The sequence below is a fragment of the Oryctolagus cuniculus genome, chromosome 8 (genome assembly GCF_964237555.1).
Source record: "Oryctolagus cuniculus chromosome 8, mOryCun1.1, whole genome shotgun sequence".
NCBI lineage: Eukaryota > Metazoa > Chordata > Mammalia > Lagomorpha > Leporidae > Oryctolagus > Oryctolagus cuniculus.
Window position 1 is genome coordinate 12,574,471 of NC_091439.1, and position 9,295 is coordinate 12,583,765.

Here is a 9,295-nt window from a genome sequence, read left to right on the forward strand (position 1 = left end):
TGAGCTTTTTTTTTTCTATTGAAACTGGCAATTTCAAAGCATACAGAAAGCATGTTTTTGTGTGTTTAATTATTCAAACTAATGGACTTTATTGTAATGAGATTTTTAAAAACCACTCTGATGGGCAAAAGAGCTGTCACTTAACGTATTTTCATTTAGAGGTATATTCTGCCTTAATGAAACCCAATTTGCAAAAATCTAAACTTAGGTGAATTGGAGGCTTTGCCTGGGCCTACATTGTTTACATTACAAAAGGGGGATTCTGCTTTACAAAGGCATTTGTTTCAGTGTTCTGAATAGTGAGATCCCTATGGTGCACTTAAAACACAACTTGAATTATTAGCATATCATTTACACACAGGTGTTCCTGTGAAACCAGGTTCACCTGGTTAGTGCGCATGGGGCTGCTCCAGGACTGGCTGGGAACTGCAGAATCGGTCGGAGGAGAACTGAGGGGAGAGATTTTGAGTGACGTCCTTGGCAGAAGGTAAGAAGGGTTCAACGATACACTTGCAGGGCTCCTGTCTAATCTTGATGTGAACGCGTCTGTCAAAGGCACCATTATATCTCTTTAGCTTAAACTGAGTGGCGTTTAGCGATTAAAGTAATGGCACACGAATCAGAACTCATGTTTTCTGTTTCTGCCTTTTCCGGCTTCTAAGTAGATTCTCTTGCCATATTCACTCTAAAGCCCGATTTCCATTTATAAAGCAATTATTTTTATCCTAGGGGATGCAGTAAAACCTTGTTAATGTTTTTAATAGCCTGTGAACTCTTCAGATGAAAAAGCCTGCCCTGTTTCCCTCCTATACTTAGGAACCAAGAACCCGAAAGCCCTCTTAAGCAACCTTTTGTCTTTACCCTTAAAGACCATATGTGGTTACACAAACCAGACGATCAGTTATCGAATTAAGAAACAAACAAAAAAATAAATGATGCCCAAACTACATAAAGACTTTCCCAAGCAGCTTTATTAAATAAAACGTTAAAATCTGTCCAATGGACAGCAACCTGCCGGGAGAGCTGTCGTACAGGCTATTTTATTCCAAAGAATTTGTTAAATCTGTATCAGCAAATCAGGGCCAGTATGTGTAGTCAGTGAAAAGACAGAAATATCCTCATTATGTAGACATGGGCAAAATACTGAATATATCTCACAGTGTAAATTGTAAAGAGTTTCAAAGTAGTTTTGGTTTTTGGCCTATGGTCTTTGAAAGTAAATACTATTCTAGAGTTATAGTAGAAGCCAATCTTTGGGTGTAATCATTAAAAAAAAAAAACTACAATTGCTTTACTTATCTGTTAAGGGAAAGCAAACATCTTGAAAAGAAAATGCAATGTGGCAAATGTGTATTCAAAGAGAAGAAAAACCAATGTGATGAATTAAAGCTGGAGTTTAAGTATGTAAGTTATCTTGCTTTCTTTTGCTTCTAAGAATAGAATTAATTTATTCTCACTTTTCAAAAAAAGATTCATTTGTTTTAAAGTCAGAGTTACAAGAGAGAGGGAGATACACACAGAGATCTTTCATCTACTGGTTCACTCCCCAAATGGCCACACTGGCTGGGCCAGGCTGAAGCCAGGAGCCAGGAGCTTCTTCTGAGTCTCCCACATTGGTACAGGGGCCCAGGCACTTGAGCTGTCATCCACTGTTTTCCCAGGCCATCAGCAGGGAGCTAGATCAGAAGGTGGAGCATCCGGGTCTCAAACCGTAGCCCATATGGGATGCTGGAGTCGCAGGTGGTGGCTTTACCCGCTACACCACAGTGCCCCCTATTCCCACTTCCTAAATGCAGTATGAAACCAGTCTCTCTATAACCTGGAATGGAGCCTGGAACAGAGTAGCCACTCAATAACTGAGTGAGTTGGCATTTGTAGAAGTGCTGCCCCGAAGTAGGTGAGGTCCAGTGTAGACAGCAGTGTAGATCATGCCGTATGCCAATCACACCGGAATTCAGAGACTCCGTCACTGCACCCTAACTGGGGGCAGCCACTCATGTGCTCTGGGATTCCTGAGCAATGTATGGGTTAAAGTAGGATTTCGAGTCCTAGAGAGAATGGGCAGAGGGTCCCTGGAATAAGGAGAGGAGCACAAGTTGACCTGAAAGTGGTGAGCCTGCGTGCTGAGTCCCTGAGGCTCAAGGCTAGGAGCTGTCAAGGCAACCAATGTCAGGTTGAGCCTGAAGATGGAAGCCCAGCACCCCAGCTGTGGGGCAAAGGGCGACACAAAGGCTGAGAATTTGACAGTGACATAGAGCTTCCATGGGTGAGTGTGCTTCAAACTGCTCACAGAAAATGGAATTAGGGACTGGCGCTGTGGCGTAGCAGGTAAAGCTGCCACCTGCAGTGCCAGCATCCCATATGGGTACTGGTTCAAGTCCTGGCTGCTCTACTTCTGATCCAGCTCTCTGCTATGGCCTGGGAAAGCAGTGGAAGATGGCCCAAGTCCTTGGGCCCCTGCACCCACGTGGAAGACCTGGAAGAAGCTCCTGGCTCCTGGCTTCGGATTGGCGCAGCTCCAGCCATTGCAGCCAATTGGAGAGTGAACCAGTGGATGGAAGACCTCTCTCTCTCTGCCTCTCCTTTTCTCTCTGTGTGGCTCTTTCAAATAAAATAAATAAATCTTTTTTTTAAAGAAAATGGAATTAAAAGATAAATTTGTTCTGATGCCAAAAAAATTTTGAAATCCAAGCATAAAAGGGGTCTTCTAAAAGTTTATGAAAATGCACGTTATGAAAAAATTTATGTGTGGATTCTGTTTTCCATGAATTTTTTTGAAATACTCTGGTAAGCATATTGCCACACAGTGATAGAAACAAGAAGGCTTTATTTATATATTTTTTAAGATTTATTTTTTTACTTATTTGAAAGGTAGAGTGGGGTGGGGGGGAGATACACACACACACACACAGAGAAAGATCTTCCATTCACTAGTTCATTCCGCAAACGGCTACAATGAGCAGGGCTGGGCCAGCCTGAAGTCAGGGGACAGGAACTTCCTCTGGGTCTCCCACATGGGTGCAGGGGCCCAAGCTCTTGAGTCATCTTCTACTGCTTTCCTAAGCGCATCAGCAGGGAGGTGGATCAGGTCACACTCAGGGCTGCCAGGCTAAACTGTAGGTGGGCAATGGGACTCGCAAGCCAGACAAAGCTTTTAAACCCAAAGAAATAAACATGTGGGCATTGCCATCCCAGATCAGACTGGTGCTTTCTCCTGCCAAAAATTCTCTGGTAGGGCTAAATGTTCAACAGAGTTCCTAAGTGTAAACTCTGATTAATTTAGGATTTGGATTAATCAGGTTCCAATGAGGAGAGATTTTGCTTCTCGTGGCCTGCCTCTGGACACCAGCACTGTGGCTTAATTTTGACCTTTCTACGACTTCTCTAATTCCCTCCTGAGTTTAGTTCCAACTTCTTGATGAAGTAGGAAATCATAATTTAATAAGAGGATACAGTTTATTTTTAAATAAACATAGGAGAAGATACATTTAAGCAAAACAATTAAAATTGATGAGTAAAATAGATTTTAAAAATTAAGGGGGCAAACTTGCCTCTAATCCAATTAGTTACAGACAACTATGTTTACATTTTTAAAAAAATGAAGTTAAAGCTTTTTTTAAAAAATTTATTTTTTATGTATTTGAAAGTCAGAGTTAGAGAGGAGAAGAGGAAGAGAGAGAGAGAGAGAGAGAGAGAGAGAGAGAGAAAGAGAGAGATCTTCCATCTGCTGGTTCACTCCCCAAATGGCTGCAACGGCTGCATCTGGGCCCAGCCAAAGCCAGGAGTCAGGAGCTTCTCCCACGTGGATGTGGGGGCCCAAGCACTTGGGCCATCTTTTGTTGCTTTCCCACGGCATCAGCAGGGAACTGGATCAGAAGTAGAACAGCCAGGACCTGAACAAGAACCCATATAGGATGTCGTTGTCTCAGGCAGAGGCTTAACCTGCTTCACCAGAGTGCCAGCCCCTCATGTCTACACTTTGATGTATATACTAATGTACCTCTTTTAAAAAACAAAACTTTGTGTGTATATTTTTAATCAAATGACAAGTAATCAGTATTTATAACTGTCATTTTACCTCTGCTAAATAATACATTGGAGACTTTTTTCATATCTTTAACCTTTTATAACATTTGAAATGACTGCGTAATATTCCATTTCATCATTGTTCATAATGTATTCAAATATCTTGTTTCCAATTTTTGATGCTCCAGTGCTCACCTTTATGCCTAAATATTTGTCCAGGAAAACACAAAGAAATTGCTCCATGTGGAATTACTAAATCAAAGAACATGAAAAATATGAAGGATATTTTATAGAAGTCAAGCATGAGGCTAGGAGTTGGCCTTTGATCTACCAGGAAGAATGAGAAGTTGAGGCAGACAGGGGGAAAAAAAAGAAATGTGGAGCTGCTAGGGAAGAATGAAAACATCATTAATGAAGGGTACCAAACGTTCAGGTGAAAGAATTAAGAGCTTGGCGGTTTTACCTGGAAACAGAAACCCCAGATCTGGGGGAGTGGGGTTCACACAGCACTTCAGGAGTCTCACTCCTCTCCCATTGGACTTGACTGGAAAACCAGCTTTAGAGGTTGGACACCTCAGCACTTTGCCACGTATCTCTTGGCATGTTTCCTCCGTGAAGTAGTTCTCAGGTCAAAAACAGATGACAGGGGCTGGCGCTGCGGCACAGCGGGTGAAGCTGCCGCCTGCAGTGCTGGCATCCCATATAGGTGCGGGTTTGAGTCCCGGCTGCTCCACTTCCAATACAGCTCTCTGCTATGGCCTAGGAAAGCAGTAGAAGATGGCCCAAGTCCTTGGGCCCCTGCACCCACATGGGAGACCCAGAAAAAGCTCCTGGCTCCTGGCTTCGGATCGGCACAGTTCTGGCCGTTGCAGCCAATTGGGGAGTGAACCAGTGGATGGAAGACCTCTCTCTTTCTGCCTCTCTTTCTCTCTCTGACTTTCACATAAGTAAATAAATCTTAAAAACAAAACAGATGACGGGGTGGGTGTTGGGGCAGCTTTGACACAGACATTGAGACACTGCTTGAGCCACCCACGTGTCACACTGTGGTACCTGGGCTCAGTCTCAGCAATGCTAGGGATTCCCGACTCCTGCTAATGTGCACCCTGGGAGGCAGCAGGTGATGGCTCAAGTTGTGTGATCCCTGCCATCCACGTGTGAAGAAAGACTAAAAAAAATGAGTTCCTAAGTCAACATTGTTGGTTTCGTATATCATGAAAAACCCACCACAACAAATCAAGGTATAGAACCAGCAGTCTATGACCTTTGAAATCAGAGCCGTGAACTGGCTATGGTGACGTTTGCCTCCTGCATGACAGGCCCAGGAAGTGTCGGATCCTTGAGATAAATGCAGCGGACCGAGAATCGCCTTTCAGAACTGTTCACAAATACAACGAGGGGACGGTTTGGAGACTGTAGCCAATGATGCCTCTCAACTGTGCCTCAAGGAAATTAATTCAAAAAGCCATCAAGCCATCATCCGTCCTCTTGGGTGGCTGTGGACTGTGCCCTCAATTCTGCACTTGCATATGGCGTCGAGTTTTGGGGGACCCTGGAGCCCGAAGCAAACAGGAGGCACACCCAGAAAAGGTACAAGGAGGGAAGGCAAGAAAGGGACTTAATCTAGGAGCAGAGGGGGGAAAGAGTGAGAGAGAGGAGAGGAACAGTGCGCGTGCAGAGAGCAGAGAAGCCGCTTCTTTGCTGCCTGAGGCTTGAGAATGATTTGATAACCCTGCTCTGAAAACTGCCCATGCCAGGGAAATATCGTGTTCTCTTCTCCTTCGGAAGAAAGAAAGAAAGAAACAAACAACCAAAAGACAGATCAACCCTGTTTCTATACAGGATGCGTGGCACTGGCCCTAGGAACACACACACACATGCACACACACACAGATACACACACACACAGCTCTTCAAAGCTCTCCCGAGAACAAGCAGAGCAAAGGGTCCTGGCCACACTGGGCTGCGAGCAGCCACGTCTGGCCACGCAGGGGAGTGTACTTGTGGGAAGTCCACACACCGGTGCCTCGAGTCGCTTCGTGGGCTTGGTCCCCTTTCAGCCTGAGCGTGGGATCTTTGCTGTCCACTCTGTGTGAGTGGCGTCTTTAGCGCTGACATCTCTCCACCTGTCAAGGCCATCGGCCAGGATGAGGAGATGGTTGCAACGGATGGGTGGGAGCCTGGAAAAGTACAATAATATTCTAAGTTGCCTTTGGTCTTATTTTTATTTAGGCTAATTTGCATGGCTGGTGTGTGCCAAATGAGGATATTTTTCCTTCTCCTTGGAATAGCTTCATGTTAAAATATCACCCTTTTCCAAGTGCCCAAATATTACTGCGATGAATAATGAGACAGATGGAAAATAGGAAGGGTGGAGCAAGTTCAAAATGCTGTAGACTTGGCAGAATAAATTAGCCTTGCAGATTCCCAACCTCTCTCCACCTTCCTCCTCCGAGGCCACCTTCCACTCCAGCCTGCCGAGATGGAGGGACCGGAGAGCCCCACGAAACTTCCCCAGCCTCCTCCTACACACAGCCTATTCAAAGGGCATGTGGCAGCTGTCTGTCCCCAGGCTTCGCATGACGCATTCTAAGGAGCCGGCGCGCCCAGGGAAAGCTTCCAGGCCGTGGGACTTCGCTACTTGCAGATCTCGGCCTGCACCATCAGCCATTTTCCAGGAAGAAGACAGAATCCAGCGCGTTATGGATTCTCAGAAAATGCATGCCTCCCAGGAGGTCTGTCTTCCCTTCGGAGCAGGCGAAAGCTGGAAGCCATCGCCAGCTGAATACTTGACGAAAATCAGGTTCAGGGCTGCCGGTCATAGGGGTGTGGCCTCTGGATCCCCATGACAACAGCCGCCGCCTAGCGGGAGTCCAGCGTCGCGGCCCCAGCTCTGCCTCTCGTTCCTCCACCCAAGCCTAGGCCGCCCTCCTCCAAGGCCCATGTGAGATGTCAGCGGCCTTCCCAAGAAGCCTCTCACACCATGTAGATGTGGCCTCTCTGTACCGGTTCTCACCACTAAACAATTTAGAGATTAATAATGTAGCAACAGGAGAGAGATTAAAAAGCCATCTGGTGAGCAGGCCTCGACACAGCTTAAAATATCTACAAAACCAAGAAGAGACAGGAGCTCGCAGGAGAAGCCAGACAAGTGAGAGAGCCATTTCCAGACGTGTGGCTTGCTATGTAGTTCCGGGAGGGGTCACTTAACCTCTTCACACTCTGTTCTGAAAACGACAGTACCTACCTCCAGAGGGATTTTTGAGATGAGCTGATGATCATTCCAGCAGCTGACACGGACCCCTGACTGCTGACCCCTGGAGGTGTGCTGCTAACACCAAGACCCCCGGAGCCCGATGCCGATGCACCAGGCACGTCCCAGTGCGAACGACAGCAAGAGCCTGAGAACGGGCAGGAAGACTCACTCAGCTCCTGACCCTCCCTCTGTCCTGGTTGCCAAGAGCTCGCAGTGCCAGAGTTCATTCATTCACTCATTCATTCATTCACTGAACAGCTCCCTGGGTGCTTATCTGGGAGCTGGAACCAAGCTGACGAAAATGCCTATCCTTATAGAGCTTACCTTCTAATAGAGCTGATGCAGATGGGCAGTGGTATTGCAGAGAGGCAGCAGGGCTGCAGGGCTGGGAATATTCCGTGTGCAGCTTGGTAATGGGCTGAGGGACGAGCAGAGGACGTGAGCACCCTGTGGAAGCCGTGGTGCCATCTCCCTTCCTCCCCACACCCTTTGCACCTGGGAGTTCCTCTCCTTCCCGGTCTCTAGGTCTCTAGAAATGCAGCCAGCACAGGGACTGTGGGCTGTCTCTGCTGGCACAGAGCACAATCAGGAGGGGAGACAAGATGCTCCAGCTCCAGGCCAGCCCTGGGACAAAGGCAGGTAGCTCCGTCTGTCCTGTCCACAGTGGCGGAGACAACCGGAGGTCACTGGGCTCTCCAAACAGCGCCAGGTGGTCCGGAAAGGGTGGCATTGGAACACCTATAAAGGAGTTCTGAGGCCAGCAGGGCAGCCCCATAATTGAGATCTGAGCCATCTAGGTGGGACAGGAACACCCGACCCTCAGCGAATCTGGTTGAAGCACAGAAAGTCATAGGAGGAAACTATAAGGACAGAGACGCCACCATCTGCATGAGGAGGGCGGAGCCTCCCCTCGGGCAGCACCCAAAGAGCCTGAGCCTAGGAGGCGCCTAGGAGAGAGGCCTCGGAAGAAACCATCAAGCCTATAACCTAATGCACAGAGCTGCCTTCCCCTTTTCCCATCCTAACCTTGCGACGAGGCCAACACCTGCAGCTGCACGGGAATGTGTCTTCCTTTCGCTTTCCGCATTCTGATGAACAAAAAGGTAACTGCTGATCTCATGACTCATCGGAATCTCTGCTTAACTCAACCGACAAGACTTCCAGGGACTGACTGCCAGGCAGTGGCTGGAATCTGGACCTGCCCTAGAGCTGTAACCCCAACCCCCACAATCAAAGGGCCCCTCCCCCAGCAGGCTTCAAGCTGACCCTGGAGGTTTGCCTGGCAATCCCAGGAGCCCATTACCTCCCCAATCCCCGTCCACCCTCCACAAATGCTCTTACTGACTAGCTAGGTGGGAAAAGCCCTTCTGAGACCACACATGAACGCTCCTCCCACAAGCCTGCTGGCCTCTTGCGCAACCCTACTTCCTCGCATCAACCTTTGTCTAGTGAAGCTGCCCCTCAGCGTCAAGCAGCATTGAGTCTCATTTTTCTGGCCTCGTGCCAATGTCAGGCAGGTAATTAGGCACAAGAGAGCAAAGGGAGGCCACAAGCCTCTTCCCCTCTTCCAGGGGTGAGACTCCTGCTCTCTGCAGGAACCCGCCCATGACAGCCTACTTTGCAGTTTAACTTGTGGCTGAAATATCCTGGTAAAATGGGAGCTGAGCCAAACCAGAAAAAAACCAGTTCATAGCCATATGCACCGACAGACCAAACCTATGCAGCTCCCAGATGTCAATCACAAATGCTGATCGTGAGCGTCACGGCCACATCACCAGTTACTGCTCCTCATGCTTCAGGGATAAAAACCCCAAACTAGGAACCAAGGGTGCTGTGTGCTCTCTCTTTCCTGGCCGGCTCCTCCCTTGGGATGTATCTCAATAAACTTTTGCTTTACCATCCCTACTTTCGTCTCCCTGAAACACAGTTCTTTACTCTGTCAGAGAAAGAGATCACCAGCAGGCCGACTGTCGCCAGTGCAACCAACACCTTGATCTTGAACTTCCAGCCTCT

General features: G+C 47.6%; 1 long non-coding RNA gene across 1 annotated transcript; it reads right to left on the reverse strand.

Moving 5' to 3' along the window:
* Window positions 1-2,837: 2,837 nt before the first annotated feature.
* Window positions 2,838-8,425, reverse strand: LOC127483259 (uncharacterized). The gene is made up of 3 exons (XR_007909373.2): window positions 8,309-8,425; window positions 7,607-7,700; window positions 2,838-6,206 (listed from the first exon to the last, which is right to left on the reverse strand). It is a non-coding gene; the product is annotated as an uncharacterized lncRNA (long non-coding RNA).
* Window positions 8,426-9,295: the final 870 nt, after the last annotated feature.